This window comes from Oryza brachyantha, chromosome 10 (genome assembly GCF_000231095.2).
Source record: "Oryza brachyantha chromosome 10, ObraRS2, whole genome shotgun sequence".
NCBI classification, from domain to species: Eukaryota; Viridiplantae; Streptophyta; class Magnoliopsida; order Poales; family Poaceae; genus Oryza; species Oryza brachyantha.
The window spans coordinates 8,217,134-8,238,982 of record NC_023172.2 but is presented as its reverse complement, the minus strand read 5'-3'; positions in this window follow the sequence as shown (position 1 = coordinate 8,238,982).

Sequence of the window (21,849 nt, the reverse complement as noted above, 5' to 3'; positions counted from 1 at the left end):
TGAGATAAATCTTTTGAGCCTAATTAATCCATGATTAGCCATAAGTGTTACAGTAACGCACGTGCGCTAATCACGGATTAATTAGGCTCAAAATATTCGTCTCGTGGTTTACAGGCTACTCGTGACATTCGTTTTTTCATTCGTGTCCAAAAACCCCTTCCGATATCTGATTAAACGTCTGATGAGACATCCAAAAATTTTCATTTCATCAACTAAACACCACCTTATTCTTTTGTTTTCCCTTTTGTTCAATATGTTGTTGCCAAAATTTTTGGGTTAAGTGTCACATCGGATGTTTGATCGGATGTCGGAAGACTATTTCGACGATTAAAAAACTAATTATATAGGGTGTTAGGAAAACACAAGATGTATTTTTTAAGCCTTATTAATCCGCTATTACCATATGTGAGTTACTGTTACAGTTATAGCTAATCAAATGCTAATTAGGCTAAAAAAGTTCATCTCGTAAATTCCTTTCAATTAAACTGTTTAACTATTTTTAATGATTTCTACGTGTGTTCAAAGAGTTGATGTGATAGGTGAACACGAAAATTTTTAGGAACTAGACAGGGCACAACTGCAACTTGTAGATTGGAGTTGGAGCTGATCTGCAGTGTTTGACCGAAAGTGCAGCTCTCCTCTTTAATCCTAAAATACGGTCTTTACAAATAACTAGTGGAGTGTTCATGCGTTGCGACAGGAAATATAAGATTGAGATTCGCCTAAAGGTACTGATGGAGAAAACTTATAAAAACCCAAAATCTCGAATTCTGAAAAGTTTAACTAAACGGTTAACAACAGTAATATTCTTCTCAGCTCCACAAACAAGTGGATTTATTCCAACTTAACAATAAAAAATTGACAAAGCACTAAGTTGAGAACCAATTTGTTCTTTATAATCCCTATAGATCTTCATTGTTTACCATTGCATAATCACCTTATCCGTACCATGTTCTTTCGTGCACATGGGTGCCAATTTAGCTCATATAATAACATCTCTTTACAAAAAAAAACGGTTAATCAACATGTAGATAAACAATTCTGCATTCTCCAATTAAAGAATAGAGAAAACATCAGAATATTTTGTATGAAAAGATTGAAGAAAGCATAGCATATCAGATCCATATGTATCAGTAATACTTAATAATAGACACAATTAAAGTGGAGGGGAATCATAAAGTGATGGCTAAATGGGTCGGGCCAACCGTGCCTGCCCGAGTGTCACACCCGGAGTTTCGTCCTAAGCCTAAATCGTAAAAAGAAATTCGTAAGCAACAATTGGCTTAATTAACTCAGGAAAAATCCCTCTAAAAGAACCTAATTCAATAAAATCGAGGCTCGCAAATCGACTAACAGGATTTAAATTTAAATTGCAGAGGCATAAAATTTGGCCAAACGAATTAATTTAAAACTCGGTAAAAGTGGGGTTTTCCTTTTTCCCTCCTTTTTCCTTTCTTTTTCCCTTCCTTCTCAAATTGGGCCGAAGTCCAATTTTCCTCCCTCTTTCTTTTTCTTTTTCCTTTCCTTTTTCTTTTTCTTCCCGGGCCGGCCCAGCCGAGCCAGCCCACCGCCACCTCCTCGGCCGGCCCAGCCGACCGGCCTCCCTCCCCCTTCGCGCGCGCCCCGCCTAGGCCGCGGCTTCGGCCCAGCTCCCGCGCTCGCCCGCTCGCCCGCGCCGCGAGTCCGCGCCGCCTCCCTCCTCTCCCTCGCGCCACTGACAGGTGAGGCCCACCTGTCAGTGACCGTTTCGCCAGCCCGCGCCGCGCCCGCGCCGGCCGAGTCCGAGTCCGAGTCCGAGTCCGCCGCCGCGCCGCAACCGCCGCCGCCGCAACGGCCGCCGCCGAGACCGCGTCGTCGCCGACTCGGTCTCCAACCTCCGCCCACCCTAGCCGGTGCCGCCACCCTATAAATCCCGAGCCGCCGCGCGCCGTCGCCCACTTTCCGCCGTCGCTCGTGTCGCGCCGCGCTGCCGCCTCTCGCCGCCGCCGCGCAATCTTGCCGTCGGACGCTGGTCGTCGCCGTCCAGCCGCGTCATCGCCTCCGCGCCGCCATCGCCGACCGGTTGCCACCCTCGTCGTCGTCGGTGAGCGTCCCCCGCGCCGCGCATTCCTCCGTCGCGCCGTCGCCGTCGCGCCCGGTCGCCTCACCGCCGCCAATCGATCTCCGCCGCCACCGCCGATCTTCCGCTCCCACCCGCGTCGCCACCACCGCCTCGACCTCGTCGACCGGTTGCCACCCTCGCCGCCGCCGGTGAGCACCCGCACCCTCCTCCCCTCTCTCTCCCCCTTTCCGGCCGACCGCCGCCGAGTCGCGCGCCGTCGCCGGACGAGTGTGAAGCTCGCCCCTCCCGTCGTCGCTCGCGGTCGTCGCCGCCTTCGCGTCGCCGACGTCCAGCCGCCGTCGCTTGCGCCGTGCGTGCCGCGCCGTCGCCGCTCGCTAGTCGCCGTCGCCGCTGTTCTGCCGGTTGCGCCCGTGCGTCGCCGCCTCGGCCGTCGTCGTCGTCGCGCCGTCGCCGCTCGCCGGTCGTCGCCGTCGCGCCGTCGCCGTCGCGCCGCCGTCGCCGTGCGCCGCCGCCGCCGCGTCGCCCGCCGCTCCCGCCGGTCGCCGCCGTGCACCCGAGCGCGCGCTCTGTCCCCTCCTCTCTGTTCCCCTCTCGCTGACGAGTGGGTCCCACCCGTCAGTCGTCCCCGCGCCCGCCTCCTCTCTCTCTCCTCCCCGGGCTCGCGTGTCAGTCTCTCCCTCTTCCTCTCTCTCACCGACAGGTGGTCCCCACCTGTCTACCGTCAGCTTCCTCTCTCCTCGCTGACGTCAGCAGCCCCATTAATTGCGCAATAATTGATTTAGGACTTTTCTGTTTAGCTAAAAACCCAGAAAACTTCTAAAATTCATAAGTAATTCATCTAGTCTCCGTTTAGGTCCATTCAAATTTCATTAAATTCATAAAATTATCAAGAATCCATTAAAAATAGTTTCTTTTGCTGTTTCAGTAGAGTTTGTGCCTGTTTTATTTATTTTTGTGCTTTGTCGCTTAGATTCGAACCCCGCCGAAGAGCCGGTTTTCTTCGAGATCGTCGCCGAAGTTCCCCAAGGGCCAGAGCAAGGCAAGTGACACTCATCCTTGAACATATTGAACCCATTATTGCAAATTCCCCGCTTTAGTATTGTCACGCCCGGAAATTCCTCACACGAATTTCTAAACTTAATTGTGTATTAAATCCCTGTCCAGGACCAGCCAGGGTACACAAAAAGACAATGTTGATTACATAACCATCGTTCTTAGAAACAACTGAAAATTACACTTATTCTAGCGGAAATGCAGCGGAAAGGAAAACAAAGGGGTAGACTAGCTCCAGCGGGTACGGCTCCAGTCCACAGGCAACACTTCGACGGCGGAACAGCTCACTCCTGAGAGGCACCTCCATCGGACTCTGCTTCTAGCTCTGGGTTGGGAAAGTTAAGCAAGGCTGAGTACAAACCACCGTACTCAACAAGTAACACGGACAAGGGGGAAACATAAATGATGCATAGGAGTTAACAAGGACGGGCTAGGGTTAGTTGCGACAAAGCAGCAGTTTAAATAAATAACAGAGATTGAAAGAATAAAGGTAATTTAAATACAGTAAAACATAAATAAAATAAGCAGTTGTAAAATACCACAACACTGTCCAACGTTACACCACGTTGCAACAGGCCCAACCACTACTCAACGTTACACCACGCTGCAGTAGTCCCAAGTGATAACAGATTTTACTCAAGTTATTAGGGTTCACTAATCACAGTGAAGCTGGGAGTTCGCCCGTAACCGTGGGCACGGCTATTCGAATAGTTTATACTCTGATCAGAGGTGTACTACTGTACCCACAAGACACGACTCCACTACACTTGAACGTGCGCCGACATACCACCACGGCATACCGGAAAGGAGACCGTGATAGGACCCGTTACACAACCCTCCCTATTTAATCGTACCACACTTCAGGTTTCACCCCCTCCTTTACACCAAGTCGGGCAGTCCCCTCTTGTGCCTTGGTAGATCCGGAAGCAGGAGAAGCTTTCGTTACACCACGATTGCCCGTCCATACTCCATCACGCCTACCCTTGCCTGGGTACGTCAAATAGTTCGAAGTCATGCTCCAAATCCCACCTTACCCATTTCGGCATGTGGTTAGCACTTAATGACTTTCAGGGTTTCCCGTGAACCGGTCCTTAATCGCCATGGGTGCGACTCTCAAAACCATGCACCCATAGCCCACCATTATCAATGTTTTAGTTGACATTAACCCGAACCGGGTAGTGAATCATTATCACGGCTATTCAGAACTAAGCATAATTATATGTGATCCCATGAGCTATTTGTTCTAAGCATGGCTAAGCATTAACCTAGGCCTGACTCTAATCAATTTACCCCTGGTCCAGCAATGAACAAAGTTGGATAAACAACGGCATAGCAATAAGGTTTACCCGAAAATAGCATAAGGTAAGTACTTTAATTAAAACGATGCATATTTGAAGTAATAAAGTGGGGAATTTGCAATAATGGGTTCAATATGTTCAAGGATGAGTGTCACTTTCCTTGCTCTGGCCCTTGGGGAACTTCGGCGACGATCTCGAAGTAAACCGGCTCTTCGGCGGGGTCCGAATCTAAGCGACAAAGCACAAAAAATAAATAAAACAGGCACAAACTCTACTGAAACAGTAAAAGAAACTATTTTTAATGGATTCTTGATAATTTTATGAATTTAATGAAATTTGAATGGACCTAAACGGAGACTAGATGAATTACTTATGAATTTTAGAAGTTTTCTGGGTTTTTAACTAAACAGAAAAGTCCTAAATCAATTATTGCGCAATTAATGGGGCTGCTGACGTCAGCGAGGAGAGAGGAACTGACGGCTGACAGGTGGGGACCACCTGTCGGTGAGAGAGAGAGGAAAAGGGCGGCTGACACGCGGGCCCGGGGAGGAGAGAGAGGAGGCGGCTGGCGGGGAGCGACTGACGAGTGGGTCCCACTCGTCAGCGAGAGAGGACAGAGAGAAGCGCGGCTCGGCGGACGGCGGCGACCGGCGGGAGCGGCGGGCGGCGCGGCGGCGGCGGCGCACGGCGACGGCGACGCGACGGCGACGGCGCGACGGCGACGACCGGCGAGCGGCGACGGCGCGACGGCGACGACGGCCGGGGCGGCGACGCACGGGCGGCGGTGGAAGGACAGCGGCGACGGCGACTGGCAAGCGGCGACGGCGCGGCACGTGCGGGCGCAAGAGACGGCGGCCAGACGTCGGCGACGCGGAGGCGACGACGACCACGACGGCCGGCGGGAGCGGCGGGCTTCGGCCTCGTCTGGCGACGGCGCGCGACTCGGCGGCGGTCGGCCGGAAAGGGGGAGAAAGAGGGGAGGAGGGTGCGGAGGCTCACCGGCGGCGGCGAGGGCGCGGACGGGTCGGCGAGACCGAGGCGAAGGTGGCGACGCGGGCGGGTGCGGGAGATCGGCGGTGGCGGTGGAGATCGAGTGGCGGCGGCGCACGGCGAGGCGCTGCGGCGACCGGGCGGAGAGGGAGCGCGCGGCACTGGGGAGGCTCCCTGGCGACGGCGAGGGCGGCAACAAGTCGGCGACAGAGGGACGGAGGTGGTGACGCAGCGGGACGGCGACGACCAGCGGCTGGCGGCGAGATTGCGCGGCGGCGGCGAACGGCGGCGAGATTGCGCGGCGGCGGCGAACGGCGGCAGTGAGGCGGCGACTTGAGCGACGACGGAAAACGAGCGACGGCGCGGCGGCGGAGGGGATTTATAGGGTGGCGGCGACCGGCTAGGGTGGGCGGAGGTTGGAGACCGAGTCGGTGACGACGCGGTCTCGGCGGCGGCGGTTGCGGCGGCGGCGGTTGCGGCGCGGCGGCGGACTCGGACTCGGCCGGCGCGGCGCGGGCGCGGGCGGCCGCGAACGGTCACTGACAGGTGGGCCCCACCTGTCAGTGGCGCGGGAGAGAGGAGGGAGGCGACGCGGACTCGCGGCGCGGGCGAGCGCGAGAGCTGGGCCGAGGCCGCGGCCCAGGCGGGGGCGCGCGCGGCGGGCGGAGGGAGGCCGGCTCGGCTGGGCCGGCCGAGCGGGAAGACGGGCCGGCTCGGCTGGGCCGGCCCGGGAAGGAAAAGAAAAAGAAAAAGAAAAAGGAAAAAGAGAGAGGGAGGAAAATTGGACTTCGGCCCAATTTGAGAAGGAAGGGAAAAAGAAAGGAAAAAGGAGGGAAAAAGGAAAACCCCACTTTTGCCGAGTTTTAAATTAATTTGTTTGGCCAAATTTTATACTTCTGCAATTTGAATTTAAATCCTGTTAGTCGATTTGCGAGCCTCGATTTAATTGAATTAATTCCTTTTAGAGGGATTTTTCCTGAGTTAATTAAGCCAATTGTTATTTACGGATTTCTTTTTACGATTTAGGCTAAGGACGAAACTCCGGGTGTGACAAGTATTCCAAATATGCATTGTTTTAATCAAAGTACTTACCTTATGTTATTTTTCGGGTAAACCTTATTGTTATGCCGTTGTTTATCCAACTTTATTCATTGCTGGACCAGGGGTAACTTGATTAGAGTTAGGCCTAGGTTAATGCTTAGCCATGCTTAGAACAAATAGCTCATGGGATCACACTTAATCATGCTTAGTTCTGTATAGCTGAGATAATGATTCACTACCCGGTTCGGGTTAATGTCAACTAAAATATTGATAATGGTGGGCTGTGGGTGCATGGTTTAGAGAGTCGCACCCATGGTGATTAAGGACCGGTTCACGGGAAACCCTGGAAGTAAACAAGTGCTAACCACATGCCGAAATGGGTAAGGTGGGATTTGGAGCATGACTTTGAACTATTTGATGTACCCAGGCAAGGGTAGGCGTGATGGAGTGTGGACGGGCAATCGTGGTGTAACGAAAGCTTCTCCTGCTTCCGGATCTACCAAGGCACAAGAGGGGACTGCCCGACTTGGTGTAAAGGAGGGGGTGAAACCTGAAGTGTGGTGCGATTAAATAGGGAGGGTTGTGTAACGGGTCCTATCACGGTCTCCTTTCCGGTATACCATGGTGGTTTGTCGGCGCACGTTTAAGTGTAGTGGAGTCGTGTCTTGTGGGTACAGTAGTACACCTCTGATCAGAGTATAAACTATTCGAATAGCCGTGCCCACGGTTACGGGCGAACTCCCAGCTTCACTGTGATTAGTGAACCCTTAATAACTTGAGTAATTGGTTAACACTCGGTACTACTGCAACGTGGTGTAACGTTGAGTAGTGGTTGGGCCTGTTGCAACGTGGTGTAACGTTAGACAGTGTTGTGGTATTTTACAATTGTTTATTTACTTATGCTTTACTGTATTAAATTACCTTTATTCTTTAAGCTCTGTTACTTATTTAAACTGCTGCTTTACCGCAACTAACCCTAGCCTGTCCTTGTTAATCCCATCGCATCATTTATTCTTCCCCTTGTTCGTGTTACTTGTTGAGTACGGTGGTTTGTACTCAGCCTTGCTTAACTTTCCCAACCCAGAGCTAGAAGTCGAGTCCGTTGGAGGTGCCTCTCAGGAGTGAGCTGTTCCGCCGTCGAAGCGTTGCCTGTGGACTGGAGCCGTACCCGCTGGAGCTAATCTACCCCCTTTGTTTTTCTTTCCGCTGCATTTTCGCTAGAATAAGTGTAATTTTCAGTTGTTTCTAAGAACGATGGTTATGCAATCAACATTGTCTTTTTGTGTACCCTGGCTGGTCCTGGACAGGGATTTAATATACAATTAAGTTCAGAAATTCGTGTGAGGAATTTCTGGGCGTGACACCGAGTATGTCACTACAATAAACAAAACGGCCTGGCACGGGAACCTAAGTCCGGATTTTGCGTTTGGCGCAGAAAACACGATAATAGATTAGTATATAATTAATTACTTATTAACTATAAACAAGATAGAAAACGGATTAATCTGAATTTTTAAAGCAACTTTCCTATAGATTTTTTTAAAAATTACACTGTTTAGTAGTTCAGTATGCGTGCGCACGAAAAATAAGAAAATCTGGGTTATTTGTTGGAGAGATCAAACGGGGCCTATGTAAATGGGTGGTGCTGGCACGACCCATCTGCCCATGTTGTGCCTGGCCAGGTGTGGCACATCGGGTCAGCACGACATAGGGGTATTGTTGCAGCAGGCTGATATAGATGGCCATACGGCCCACCTCGCCCAACACGACCCAGGCCAGGCTCATGCCGAATTCTGTTTAGCTAGCACGACCCAATCAACATGTCGGGCCATGCCGTGCAGGCTCACGGGTTGCACCTATCGTCCAGACACAACCCAATAACACTCGTGCCGTGTTGGGCCGGTACGAAGTCACGATGACCCATCGTGTTTATTTAGTAAAAAGTCTATATTTTCTCTCTCACCTCTTTGGGCTGGGTAAATAAATCTATTTTTCATTCCTCTTCTTTGGGTTGTGGCTTGTATGGCTAGAATAAGTCTATTTTGCACATCTGGCTAAGCCTTATATGACTAAATTATATCTATTTTAGGTTCTTTAATAATCAACATGTGGATAAGCAATTCTGCATTCTGTAATTAACGAATAGAGAAAACATCAGAATATTTTGAATAAAAAGAGAGAGAAAAAAGCATAGTATATCATATCCATATGTAACTTATGTATACGAAGTGTAATACTTAATAATAGAGACAATTAAAGTGGAGGAAACCATAAGTGATGACCAAATGGGTCGGGCCAACCGTGCCTGCCCGAGTATGTTACTACAATAAACAAAACGGCCCGGCATGGGAACCGAAGTCCGGATTGTGCGTTTAGCGCGCGGGAGGTTAACCGGCGCGGCACAGAAAACACGATAATAGATTACTATATGATTAATTATTTATTGACTATAAAATTTTGAAAATAGATTAATCTGAATTTTTAAAGCAACTTCTCCGTAGAATTTTTTTTAAAAAATACACCGTTTAGCAGTCGTGATGTGGGCGTACGAAAACGAAGAAAATGTGGATTATTTATTAGGGAGAACGAACGAGGCCTATGTCGGTTATCAGTAAATGGGTGGTGCTGGCATGACCCATCTGCCCATGTTGTGCCTGGCCAGGGGTGGCACATCGGGCCAGCACGACATAGGTCTATTGCTGAAGCAGGCCGATATAGATGACCCAGCCACGACCGGGCTCATGCCGAATTCGGTTTAGCTAGCACGACCCAATTAACATATTGGCCCATGCTGTGCCGGCCTACGGGTTGCACCTATCGCCCAGACACAGCCCAATAACACTCGGGCCATGAGGGGCCAGTCTATATTTTCTCCCCCACCTCTTTGGGTTGTGTGAATAAGTTTATTTTTCATCCCTCTTCTTTGGGCTGTGGCTTGTATGGCTAGAATAAATCTATTTTGCATACCTGGCTAAGCCTTATACGACTAAATTATATCTATTTTAGGTTGTTTAATAATCAACATGTGGATAAGCAATTCTGCATTCTATAATTAAAGAATAGAGAAAACATTAAAATATTTTGAATAAAAGGAGAGAGAAAAAGCATAGTATATCATAGCCATATGTAACCTACGTATACGAAGTGTAATACTTAATAATAGAGACTATTAAAGTGGAGGGAACCATAAGTGATGGCCAAATGGGTCGGGCCAACCGTGCATGCCCGAGTATATCGCTATAATAGACAAAACGGCCTGGCACAGGAACAGAAGTCTGGATTTTTAACTTCTTGTGTTTCTTATTCTTACCTCCTAGATGAATATATTTTCTAAAAGTACATTGATATAATTTTAATTCAATTTGAATTACCCATCCTTCCAACTAAGCGAGTTTGATCCAACTTACTAGAGTGTCAACCAAGATGTCATCGGGTTGACACCAACACTAGGGTTTGCAAAAAGAAATATCGGTGCCTTTAGAAGGATTAGGAAATGCGACCAGAGTACATCGACAAATACATGGTCAAAAAGATCTAAAATTTATGGTGTCTGGCAACATTTAGATGAAATCAAGAAAGTGACCCCCGACGGTAGGCAAGTAACTTCGCAAGATGCAGAATATGTAGGTTTAAATTAACTGAAAAATCTTCTGATGGAACAGTACACATGAAGAGGCATACTGAGGCTTGTGCGAAGCAAAAAGGAATCCATCTACAGCAACAAAAAATACTACTAAATCCTAATGGGACCACACGTACATGGACTAGGATTCTCGTGCAGCATGAGTATCTCTAACTCGTTTAATTGCTAGACAAGATTTACCCTTAAACTTGGGTAAGTCCATTGCATTTTAGAATTTTATTAAAACTACTGATAATCGTAGGTTTCAAGTTGTTAGTAGATAGACCCCGACTCATGATTTGAAAATGGTTAGTGAGTAAGGTCATGACGTATTGAAGTACATATTGCTATTAGTATCACATATGATATTTGGCGTGGTTGGGCTAAAGAGGATTATATTTGTGTAGTTGCTCATTTTATTGATAATGGTTGGAACCTAAATAAAAGGATTGGCATTAAAACAAACTGTTGTTTGGCATAATGCTGAAAATATTGCTCATAATATTGTGAAAGTTGTCGATGATTATTGCATTACAAATAAAATTTTTTCTATAACATTAGAAAGTGTAGCTGCAAATTCTAAGGTTACGGAAATTCTTCAACCTATATTTGGTATTTATGATGAATCATTTCTTCTTCATCAATGTTGTGCATGCCATAATTAATATCATAGTTAAAAGTGGTTTTCAGAGAGTGCCTTCATGAATTAATGTTGTCTGTAGTGCAATAACATGATTAAATAATTCCTATTTGTGATTTGCACAATTCAAAATTTATTGTATTGCAAGTGAGAACATCCACGTAAGTTTTGCACGGATGTTGATATATACGATCGAACAAGATCAGACAAACCTATCAGAGTAGGTGAATGGTAAACCAAAGCCCAAAAATCTTTCACGGAATAAAATATTATCTCTGTCAACGAACTTGAACCTTGTTACCTCTGATCACACCGCTCCTGTGCCGTCGATCAGACTGTTGGAACCTAGAAAAACACTAGTAGACGAAAGCAGAATATGTGAATTAAATGATCTCGACTTTATTGCATCAACTAGTATTTACAAATTGCACCATCAATACTTCTGTCAAATTATTTGATCTAAAATCGAAAACTATTCTAAACTTCTAATTTTCTAATTCTAAATCTCAAAAAAAACACACTGGGGGCATACTCCTTGGCATCTATTTATAGCGAAAAAATCTATCTCTAACAAACAATAGAACTCTTATCCTAATAGAACTTATCTCTTTAAAATTATCTCAAAAATAATTTCTATCCGTAACAAAGTCATAATTTCTGTCCGTAACAAAGTCATGTTGGCACTGACGGACATAAAAACCATCTATTCTATCGCGTGGACGTATGGACGCCCGGACGTGTCGGAGTTGGACTCAGCCGGCCTGCCAACCATGCACGGCATCCATGCTGCAGCCCTGACATACATACATGTGTAGCAGCACGGTTTCTCTCTCTTTTCTTTATTTCTTCATCAACTATTCTTCAAGTTTCATCCAATTTTTCTCCAAATTTTTTTGATACGCTTGCATACATGTGAACCCTATTACACATCCATTCACATATAGTGTTTCTTCACGTATCACCTTATATTCAATGTCGTTACCCGACGTCCTTGATCGTCTGCACCTCAGCTTCTCCCGAAGTCTACTCAGGATCCTGTTGCCGTTGACTGATATTGACCTCTAAGTCACCTGCACACACAGAAATAAATCAACTGTTTTCGGACACAGATATCACAACCTGACCTACATTAATCACACACACTCACACCAATGCCTTAAATATTTCCAAACCAAATTCTATTATAAATCAATTCGCATGCCAATTTTTCATCATAAAATATTAATCATGCATATAATCTTACAGTTAATGGTCGCTAGAGTGCAACATATCTAATATTGAAGCATGTGTTACCTTACAACAAATTACTCTGTGTTTTTTTGCAAACACAACAAGAGGAAGGCATTCCGGTATTGACCGATCATGATTGGCATATTATTGAGAAATTATGTATCTTTCTTGACACATTTTGTGATGCAACTCTTACTTTATCAGGAATTTATTATCCAATAGCTAATTTAGTTTTGTATAAAATTCTAAACATTGTTAATGTATTGCAAACATATGAATATGACATTCTTTTACGAGAAGTGGTGATTCATATGAAATAGAATATCTTAAATATTGGAAGTAAATCCCCATGTTTTATGTTGTTGCATTTATTCTTGATCCTAGGGGGAAAATACGGGGATTCCTCAATTTTGTTGTCACTCTTTGGAGAAGCAACATAATTACATTATTCTAACCAATTTATTGACGTTGGGAGTAAATTATATGATGTATTTCGGAAGTATTAAATTAAGTTTCAGGAAGTTCACTTGCAAAGAGCTTCACCTGTACCTAACAAGTAAGAAGAAATTATAGTAGTGCCGAATTTTAGGTGGTTCCTCTTCCAGCGGTGAGAGTTCGTGTGCCTCAAGTACAAGTGCCGCTTTATTGGCATAGAATAAATGATAGCCTACATGGATAATGACGTGGTTAGCTACTATGCACAAGATTTCAATGTACTGAATGATCACAAGTTACATATCCCATGCTCTCAAGACTAGCATGAGATTTGTTGATGGTGCCTGCATATACTATTTCCTCTAAATCAATATTCTGTCTATGTGGACAAAGTATGGACGATAAGAGAAGAAATCTATAAAGCGAGGTGGTAGAAATGCTAGTTGTCGTCAAAGACTGGGAGCTAGTTAAACATGCACAACACACCACGGAGAACCCAGAGTTGGCTGCTCACTTCAAGAACCTCTTTCTAGACTAGGATGAGGATTAGTTACTTTTTATTTTTTTTAGTTGTGGCCTTTAGGCTGGCTGTACACTTTTTTCCTTGTTACAATTCTGTCACTTGTTAGTTTTTACATGACAAACTTACTAACGAGACATTCATGCAATATATACATCAATAAAAGGTCATTACTCATTTCTCTTCTTAATATTTTGCTACACATAATCACATTGCTCGTTTTTTCCTCTAGTAAAAATAAAAATATCAATCAAATGATATAGAAATAAATCATGATTTATTTCTTTTTTTCCTCCATATTTTTCATAAATTTTCAATTTTCCTTTTTCTTGTCAACTGCCCATATTTCCCTAAAATTTTCATGTTCTTTTTCATTTTTTCCTATTTCTTCTCTTTCTTTTTTTTTTTCCTTTTTTGGGCTGACTCCCGTTGAGAGCTGACAGGGTGACAATCGTTCAAATTTCAAAATTTTATCTCCCTCCCGCCCATGCATGTTGGAATTTTTAACTTTATTTATTAAATAATTTACAAATTTAATTTTATATTTTAAAATTCACAAAACTAACCTCCTGCCGTCATTTGGATGACGGAAAGGTGATGTGGCAAAAAGCCGCCCGGCAGGGAGGGACGGCTGGCAACGGCGGCTTAGCCTAATTTGCATTTGCCCCCTGCCGCCCTCTGTAAGGGCGGCAAATGGGTAAATGCAAAAAAGGTCAGTGTGACTGAGAGGGGAGGTAGGCTGGGGGTGCCTAGTTTACAGGCGGCCTGCTGCCGCACTTACATAGGGCGGTTTATTCGGTGGCCTATATAAGGCCGTCAGCCCCATCCGTCCTCCTCATTCTCCCCCTCCCCACTCCACTCACTTTGAGTTGTGGGGAGGACTTCACCGTAGAGGAGCCCCGTTGGATTTTTGCGGTGAAGTACAGTAAGTTTTCAAATTCTTTTAGCTTATGAAATAAATGTTGTGTTTAGGTCGAATATGACCATTGATTTAGCATGGGAAATTTGGTTCATACAAAATTTATTGTAGTGTAATAAGACATAGTAAAATAGAATTAAGTTAAATAGAGAATGAAAGTAGGTTATCTTGTAGTTAAGAACATTGTAGTTAAGAACATTGTTAAGTCATTTCAGTTTTGTGCAAAATGTAGTTAGGCTATAATGTAGTTAATAATATAGTTGCAGTTAAGACTAAGCTGAAAATCTAATTCGGTGTTAGCATGTTGTTGTTAATGTCGCTTATAGTTAAAATAGAATGATTGCTTTAGTATGCAATAAGTATTCCGTGGACTTATTATTGCAAAAATTGATGATATAGTTAATGAGAAATTAGTTTAGTGCCAAGTTAATGTAGGCTATATTGTATTTTACAATATAAAAAACAAGATTTAGTTCACTGGAAAATGTAGTCAGGTTGCGATGTAGTTAATAATGTAGTTATAGTTAGTCTGTAATATAGTACAATAGAATTCATATGAACATGTCTGTACTCATGTACTCATAAGCATACTGAAATGGGTGCCCTAAAATAGGGTGTTGAAAATACAGTCCATTCTCGTCGAAGGTATGGCAAATAAAGTGTAGTTTCGATTGTATCATGGAGAAGGAAACATTATGCATTGTCCTTGTGGGGTAGATCTCAGTCAATTCAGGTGTACTGTTAAGGGCATTGAAAGACCCGTTGAAAGGATATTTGGTGGTCTTCACAATTGGTTAATGAGGGGGTTTCGTTCCGACCCACAAACACATGATATAACCATGTCTGTGGTAATAAGCTGGGCAGAAGAAGGTTATTTTTTGGAATTCATGTGGGTGGACTCGTCAGAGACCTGGAGATGGTATGTGCACAGTGCAATGTAACGAGGATGGCCACTTGTCATTCTCGTTGTAGTGTTTAACAAGGCAGAAAGTCCAACAACGAATGCCCAAGAGGAGGAGGGGCCATGTCACAGAAGAGATGAAGCTAAATCATCTAGTGAAGATGAAGGGGATGAAGGAGAAGATAGCGGATGAAGGGGAGGTACATCCTTAAATAGTTGAGGCCATGAACAATGAAGACTCTAAGAATGAGAGGGTTGATGACGAGGAATAAACAAATGAAGAATGTGTCAATGTGTACCCATCAGAATGGTCGAATGAGGATTTTTCTAGACTCCAAATTATAGAGGGGCATCATGTGCTTTGGGTGTACAAGGAGAATGAGGTTATATAGGGGGTGAGGTATTGGTACAAGGAGGAGTGGATGGAGGCGGTGAAACAGTGGGCAATATCATTGTGGAGAGAGTTCTAGGTGGTCAAATCAAGCAGAGCATGGTTGTCCATGGAGGGTATATGCTTACAAGAGTAAATGGAAGGATTACTGGGATGCATCTATTGTCATCGACACACTTGTCATGTTCTAGGGGTTGAGAAGTATCATAGAAACATGACATCTTCGTTCATTGCCATGGAGATGTATGGTGCTGTTGTAAACAACCCGGGGTATGAACCAAGGTCAATTATCCGGCACATGGAAGAGAAGTATAATTACACAATCACATATGCGAAGCTTGGAGGGCAAAGCAGAAGATTGTTGAGCATCGGTTTGGTACATTTGAAGCTTCATATGATAATCCGGGAAGCTTCTATGATATAAAATCATTTCCATCAGCTGAACATCCGCATAAGATTATGCTTCAATGTGTATTCTTCTCACTGAGTGCATGTATATTTGCCTTCGTGCATTGTTGGCCCATACTTTGCATCGATGGCACATTTCTGACCAGGAAGTATAGTGATCAAATCTTGACAACAATTGGTGTGGATGGTAACAACTAGGTTGTACCAGTGGCATTTGCATTTGTTGAGAGTGAGAACACAGATAATTGGTACTGGTTTCTGAAGCGCGTGAAAGATGTGGTTGTTCGGATGTGCCCTGACATTTATCTTATTCATGATCGACATGAGGGGCTCCTTCATGCCATTGAGTTATTGAGAGATGGAAGCTTGGAGGAGGGTTTTGCGCAACACTGGCCAGAAGTGCAAAGTAGGTGGTGCATGCGACACATGGGTGCTAACTTCTATCGCCAATTCAGGAACAAGCAGTTCATGGATATGTTTAAGAGGCTTTGTGCACAGAATCAGGAAAAGAAGTTCAATGAACTATGGAGAAAGTTAGATGAGCTTACAACAAAACATAGTTCAGAACAGTCTACAAGGCCTGCACCTACTGGAGATGAAACCCCGCGAGCCTTAGGTCCAATCCCTAGTGATGGTCCTACCATCAGAAGAAGAGACACAAACAGCATCAGGAAGTTCTCCCATTGGATTGAGAATGAACTTAAGGAGAAATGGTCCTTATTCCATGACCGTTGTGGTGCTAGGTATGGGATAATGACGACCAATCTAGCAGAGGTGTATATCTGGCTGATGTGAGGTGTGAGAGGTCTCTCTCTTGTTGCAATCGTTGAGTTTATAATACTCAGTAGCTGCAAATATTTCAAGGACCGGTTCAGAGCCATAGGACCATATATAACCAAGGTGATTACTGAAGAGTTGGAGAAGAAAGGAACTAAAGCATGCAAGCATAAGGTTATTCCCTAGGGGACACAACACAGGTTTGAGGTTTTGTGCACTGATTGGTCTAGGCATGGCATATACCGTACAAAGGTTATGCAGGAGTGCATTTTGAAGGAAGACAGGACATGTGCATGCGCTTGTCAGAAGTTGAGACTTCTTCATAGGCCTTGTTCTCATGTTATTGTTGCTTGTGTTGAGTGCGGCATACATCAGAACATGTTTGTGTCTCTGGATTTTAAGAAAGAGGCCATACATCACATATGGAGTTCTGAGATATATGGATTCAGTATTGCTGGTTCATTTACAAATACTAATGCACAAGTGCTCTTTATACCAGACCCTAGCAAGGTGAGGAACAAGGCAGGTCGTCGCAAAACAAGGTGGATCCGCAATGACATGGATGAGTCCAAGGTTGGGAGAAGGAGGAAGCGTTGTAGTAGGTGCGACAACAAAGGTCATACGTACAAGAATGGACTTGGTGATTCACGGAACACGGTTTCCACCAACAAGGAAGACCCTTCTGAACAAGCCAGAGCAGATGGAAGTTGCCTTGTTGGCGAAGGCACAACTACACAGCGACTACGTCAGAGGTCATCGCGTTGGAGGCCATTACACGAACTAGGGCTTTGTTGTAATAACTGTGTGTGGACGATGTATCAGTACTTGCTATGAATACTGTAATGGTTGTGTTGCTGTCGCTATCATTGTCATTACTTAGGGCATTGATGTAATAACTTTGTATGCATGATCTTTTCGTACCCGACATGCAAGCGTTATGTTGCTATTTATGATCTTTGTTGTATGTCATGTAATTAGTACTACATGTGGCTAATATTATTTATGGAGTGCTCCTGACTATCATTGTTTTCATTTAGTATATTTACGATATTTTCCATTGTATCAGGCTGACCATTTTATTTCATTTTGCAGGTATGGACGACGACACACCGGAGTTACTCGATCCGACACTTGATCGGACACATAGATCGTTCCTCGCCGTCGAACGGAACACGGTTCTCTCCACGCTCCGTCCGCCCATGTACTTGGAGGCTTCCCCCCTTCGACGCCTGCCACGTACTGAGGTACTTTCTCCATGTTATATTACCTAGACAAAATTGTTGTTTAAATGACTAAATGAATCCACTCGTGAAGTATACGTGAGGCGGGCCTCCTGCTATGCTAGCTTGTTGAGCCATCAGCCGACAATTGGACCTGGTGAAGTGGTGGTTGGCCGATCGCTCGCTTCTAGCTGCTCTGATTGATAGATGGAGACCGGAGACCTACACTTTCCACCTACCATGTGGAGAGGTAGCCCCAACACTTCAGGACGTCTCCTACCTCTTGGGCCTCCCGCTAGCAGGGGATGCAGTTGGACCCGTTGATTGATTGGATGGATGGCGTGCAGACATCCTACAGTGTTTCGCTCCCTTTCACCATCGGGAGGGGCTCGATGGACTCCATGTGATGGATCCATCCATCGCATCTGGGCCCATGAAGCACTGACTGATGCAGTACATGGTTAGTAAACACTGCTAGTAACATAAATTCACTATGAAATGAATACACTATGACTTCTGACCTCAATGTTTGTTTTTAGCCCGACAAGCTAGCCCATGATGCCGACGAGTACTCCGTGCGACAAATCTTGGAGGCGTACCTGCTATGGTTGTTTGGGTAGGTCATGTTCACTGGCATGTCAGACCACTTAGTGGAGAAGGGGCACATCAGGTACACGCGAGCCATGGCTAATGTAGATGTCGACTGCATTCACTAGTGGAGTTGGGGATCCACCGTGCTAGCTGCGACGTATTGTGCCCTATGCGATGTGTGCATGGGGACGGACACCAACTCTATTTTCGTTGGATGTCCCCTCCTTCTACAGCTGTGGGCGGCGGAGCAGTTCGTGATAGGATGACCGAGGTCGACCTATCAGAGTACGAGAGATAGTTGTACACTGGGGTTGCACCAGTTGATTTCCCCATGATGGGGATGCTGTGGTGTCGTCGCCAGGTTTGTTTCTTGGACAGAACATGCATTGTCACCGTATTTGGCTAACTGTAATCTAATTTAGTATTTAACTAGTCGTTATTTGTAGAGTAAGTGGGCATACAAGCAGGTGGTGCGGTTTTACCCTGAGTTCGTGATGGAGTTAGATCGGATGCGGGCGAACGACATCGTTTGGGAGCCGTACACAAATGCAGCGATCTGCACTCGGATGTCGCACGGGCTCTCCACTTTGTGCACACAGGACAGGGCTTACCGGATGACCACCGTAGCCCTAGTGCTCGACATCTTTGTCGAGCCACACTGTCCCACCGTGTGCTACACCAGTTTTGTCTCCTTCAAGCCTTCCTAGTGCTAGTGCTGCCTGCTGCTAACCACAGGTATGTAATATAGTATTGTTGTAATTAGGCGTACGCCATCCGTATATATGCTAATTATGCCATTTTTGTTTGTAGATTTAGTCGACGTGGATAGGATCCAGGGACACGGTGGGTTTCACGACTACAGAGTTACATGACTGCCTTTCTCATCACGACGGAGGAGATCGTGTTGGAGGATCAGCCGCACACCGACACAGACTACGAGGAGTAACTTCGCTTGTACCAGACACGGACCCATACCCACGTTATGCACACCTCAACGGAGCCTGTGGAACATGCTGGTAGGGTGGGCGACCAGTACCCCCATGTGCACCGTGACCAGGAGTACTTTCGTGTGGTAAGCCATTCGTCATCATCGAAGATTCACCTTCTGTTCGATTATTGGAAGTAACGCATGTTTGTCGGCATAGGTGGAAACCACGTGTGAGATATAGGGCGAGGTGGATGCAGTTGTCCGACGTTTGGATGTTGGTGTCACACTTACTGACCAAGAGCAGAACATCATGTTCATGTTCCGTTGTCGACACTGAGTTGTCGCGGTGACGATGTTCCACGATGTGGTGGCGGTTCCTCAGTGCAACATTAGTGGTAAAGCATCACAGATGACAATATGATATATGTACTAACGAATGAAGTACAACTTTCTCGACATCGTACTTTGGAGGCATAGGGTGGGGACATCGATGCAGGCTACAGGGTCATCGAGGCACAGAGGAGGTACTTCTACTCAGGCAACCAACATGTTGACACAGGCTTCATGGATGTCAATGCACGGTGTGGGGACGTCCACATAGGCAATAGGAGGAGGTACTCAGGAAGCGTTCTCCACGCAACAACCGGGGACCACCATACGGGCGCCAGGTGGAGGTACACAGGGATGGGGGTTGTTGCAGCCTGTAGGTACCGCGATGACTCCCATCGGCACGTTCTCGTAGTTGGATCCATGGACGTGGAAAACGTCAACAGGCACGTCATCCACATCAGCATGGCCGACCCCACCGGTTGGAGGGTGGTTCTCCGATGCTAGAGTGATTTGGACACTTGAGGGAGGTTGGACCACCCACCTTACTGGCTAGACCACCTCGACACCAGGTACTAATCACACCTTTGCTCTAATGGACTAACCAGTACAACTTGAAGCATACTGCATATGGATATTTATAACTTGGTATATGTTGTACACTTTCATAGGTTGGTAGGACACGGCGGGAGGTAGCTCGTCGGGATGGGGTTCAGGGGTTTTTTTGATGTGAACTAAGTTTCCCGATCTTCTAAAAGGTTTTGATAAACAGTCGATTTGGGCGGAGACACGACACACGTCGATTCGGCTTCTTGAGCCCTGCAATCGCACCACCACGTCTCCTCTGGTTACCACCGTGCCAGAACACAGATAGCCTTGCCGAGAAGACTAATCTCTGCTTATGAATCGAAGAACACAAACAAGAACAAGAAAGAAAGCAACCAAAATTACAGATGAATGATTAAGCTCACGTGTTGGGGTCTTATAAACCGATCTAGCAGCGAAACTGTTCTTGTCACAAATAATCTAAGGAAAACCCAACCCTAAACTAGGTGATGGCTATTCATATATAAAGGTTAGAGTCATGCAAGACCCCATAGATGCGTCACTAATGGACTCGGACACGATACATAGCCCAAAAGACCCAAAGACGGTGACGCAGCACCGGAACATATTCTGAACTCCAACTTGTTCGGTCGATTCCCATTGACTCAGAATGAATTTGGACGTGGGGCCAGATCCATTGGAAAGGTTATCTTCTTAGCCTTCCATCCATATAAAGAATGCCCCAATCCGAGTACTTATGCGACCTAGGCGCCTGTTTTAGTGTAGACTAGTCCTGGACTCCGAACAGTGGTCGAAGTCGAATTGGTTTGGGCCTCCATCTTGACTTGGACGTCCTTGATGATCCTCCACACCTCCAAGCATCTCTCTAAATGTCTCCATGTCATCTCCATGATTTCTAATCATAATATAATCACTAGGTAGCGATCTATTCTCCAAATCATATAAAGAAGGTGTATTGTGTGCACGAGCTCACCTCTAAATAAAATTGTCATGCACGAGCTCTAGTGATTGGACCTTGAATATCCATCGGAAGTGTATTATGTGCATCGGAAGGAGTGATGGCCTCATCAGTTTTGGTGGCGATGATTTTGACGCCGATTAGGACGTCATCGATGCCTCCCAGCTTAGTGGAGCTCTGCTTCCGATAGAGTTTCCTACCTCCTCGACTCCACTATCCCTGACTTGTACTACCCGCGACGTGCCACCAGATCGTCTTACATACTCATAGGGCCATGTGAGGGCGCAGGGGAGGAGGGGTAAGAGGAGTAGGTGCCGGGGTACGAGGACTTAGGGTGGGGGTTAGCTCGCACCTATCTACAGACTTGTGCTCTAGTTATGTTTACATTTGTCACCCAGACTTGTATGTACCGATGTTATCTATAACTTCTCGTACCACTGCTTTGTATATGCTTTGTTCGTCCTGTAGCGTGCCACACTTGACGATGCAATGATGTTCTCCGATTAATAAATACATGTCACGAGGTACTCAACATCACATCCCCATGGCGTCCCATCGTGCATGTCTAGCCGACCCATAGCCAAGTAGTCACAGTCAACTTTCGACGTGGCGTGTGCGAGCATTTACATCAACCGCCCTGAGATGGACACGGACGAGGTTGGGACGCCGCCACCCGGAGCAGCAGCCGCCGTCGCCGACACTGCCAGGTGCAGCGGCGAGGCGGAGAGAGCGAGGTAAGGTTGGGGAAATTTTTTTGGGAGGCGTAGCAACGGAAGCGGCGGTGGAGAGGGTTAGAGAAGATACAATAGCAGATTATAAGCCAGCTATAAACATATTTTAAAGAGGTAAGGAAGGAGAGAGAAGAGTAGTGGGCTACTAATGTGTAGCCAGCTGCACACGGGCTCCAAGACGCACTGTGTGTATGATATGTGGGACCATGTATTAATTGGCTATTAGATTGGTGATAGATG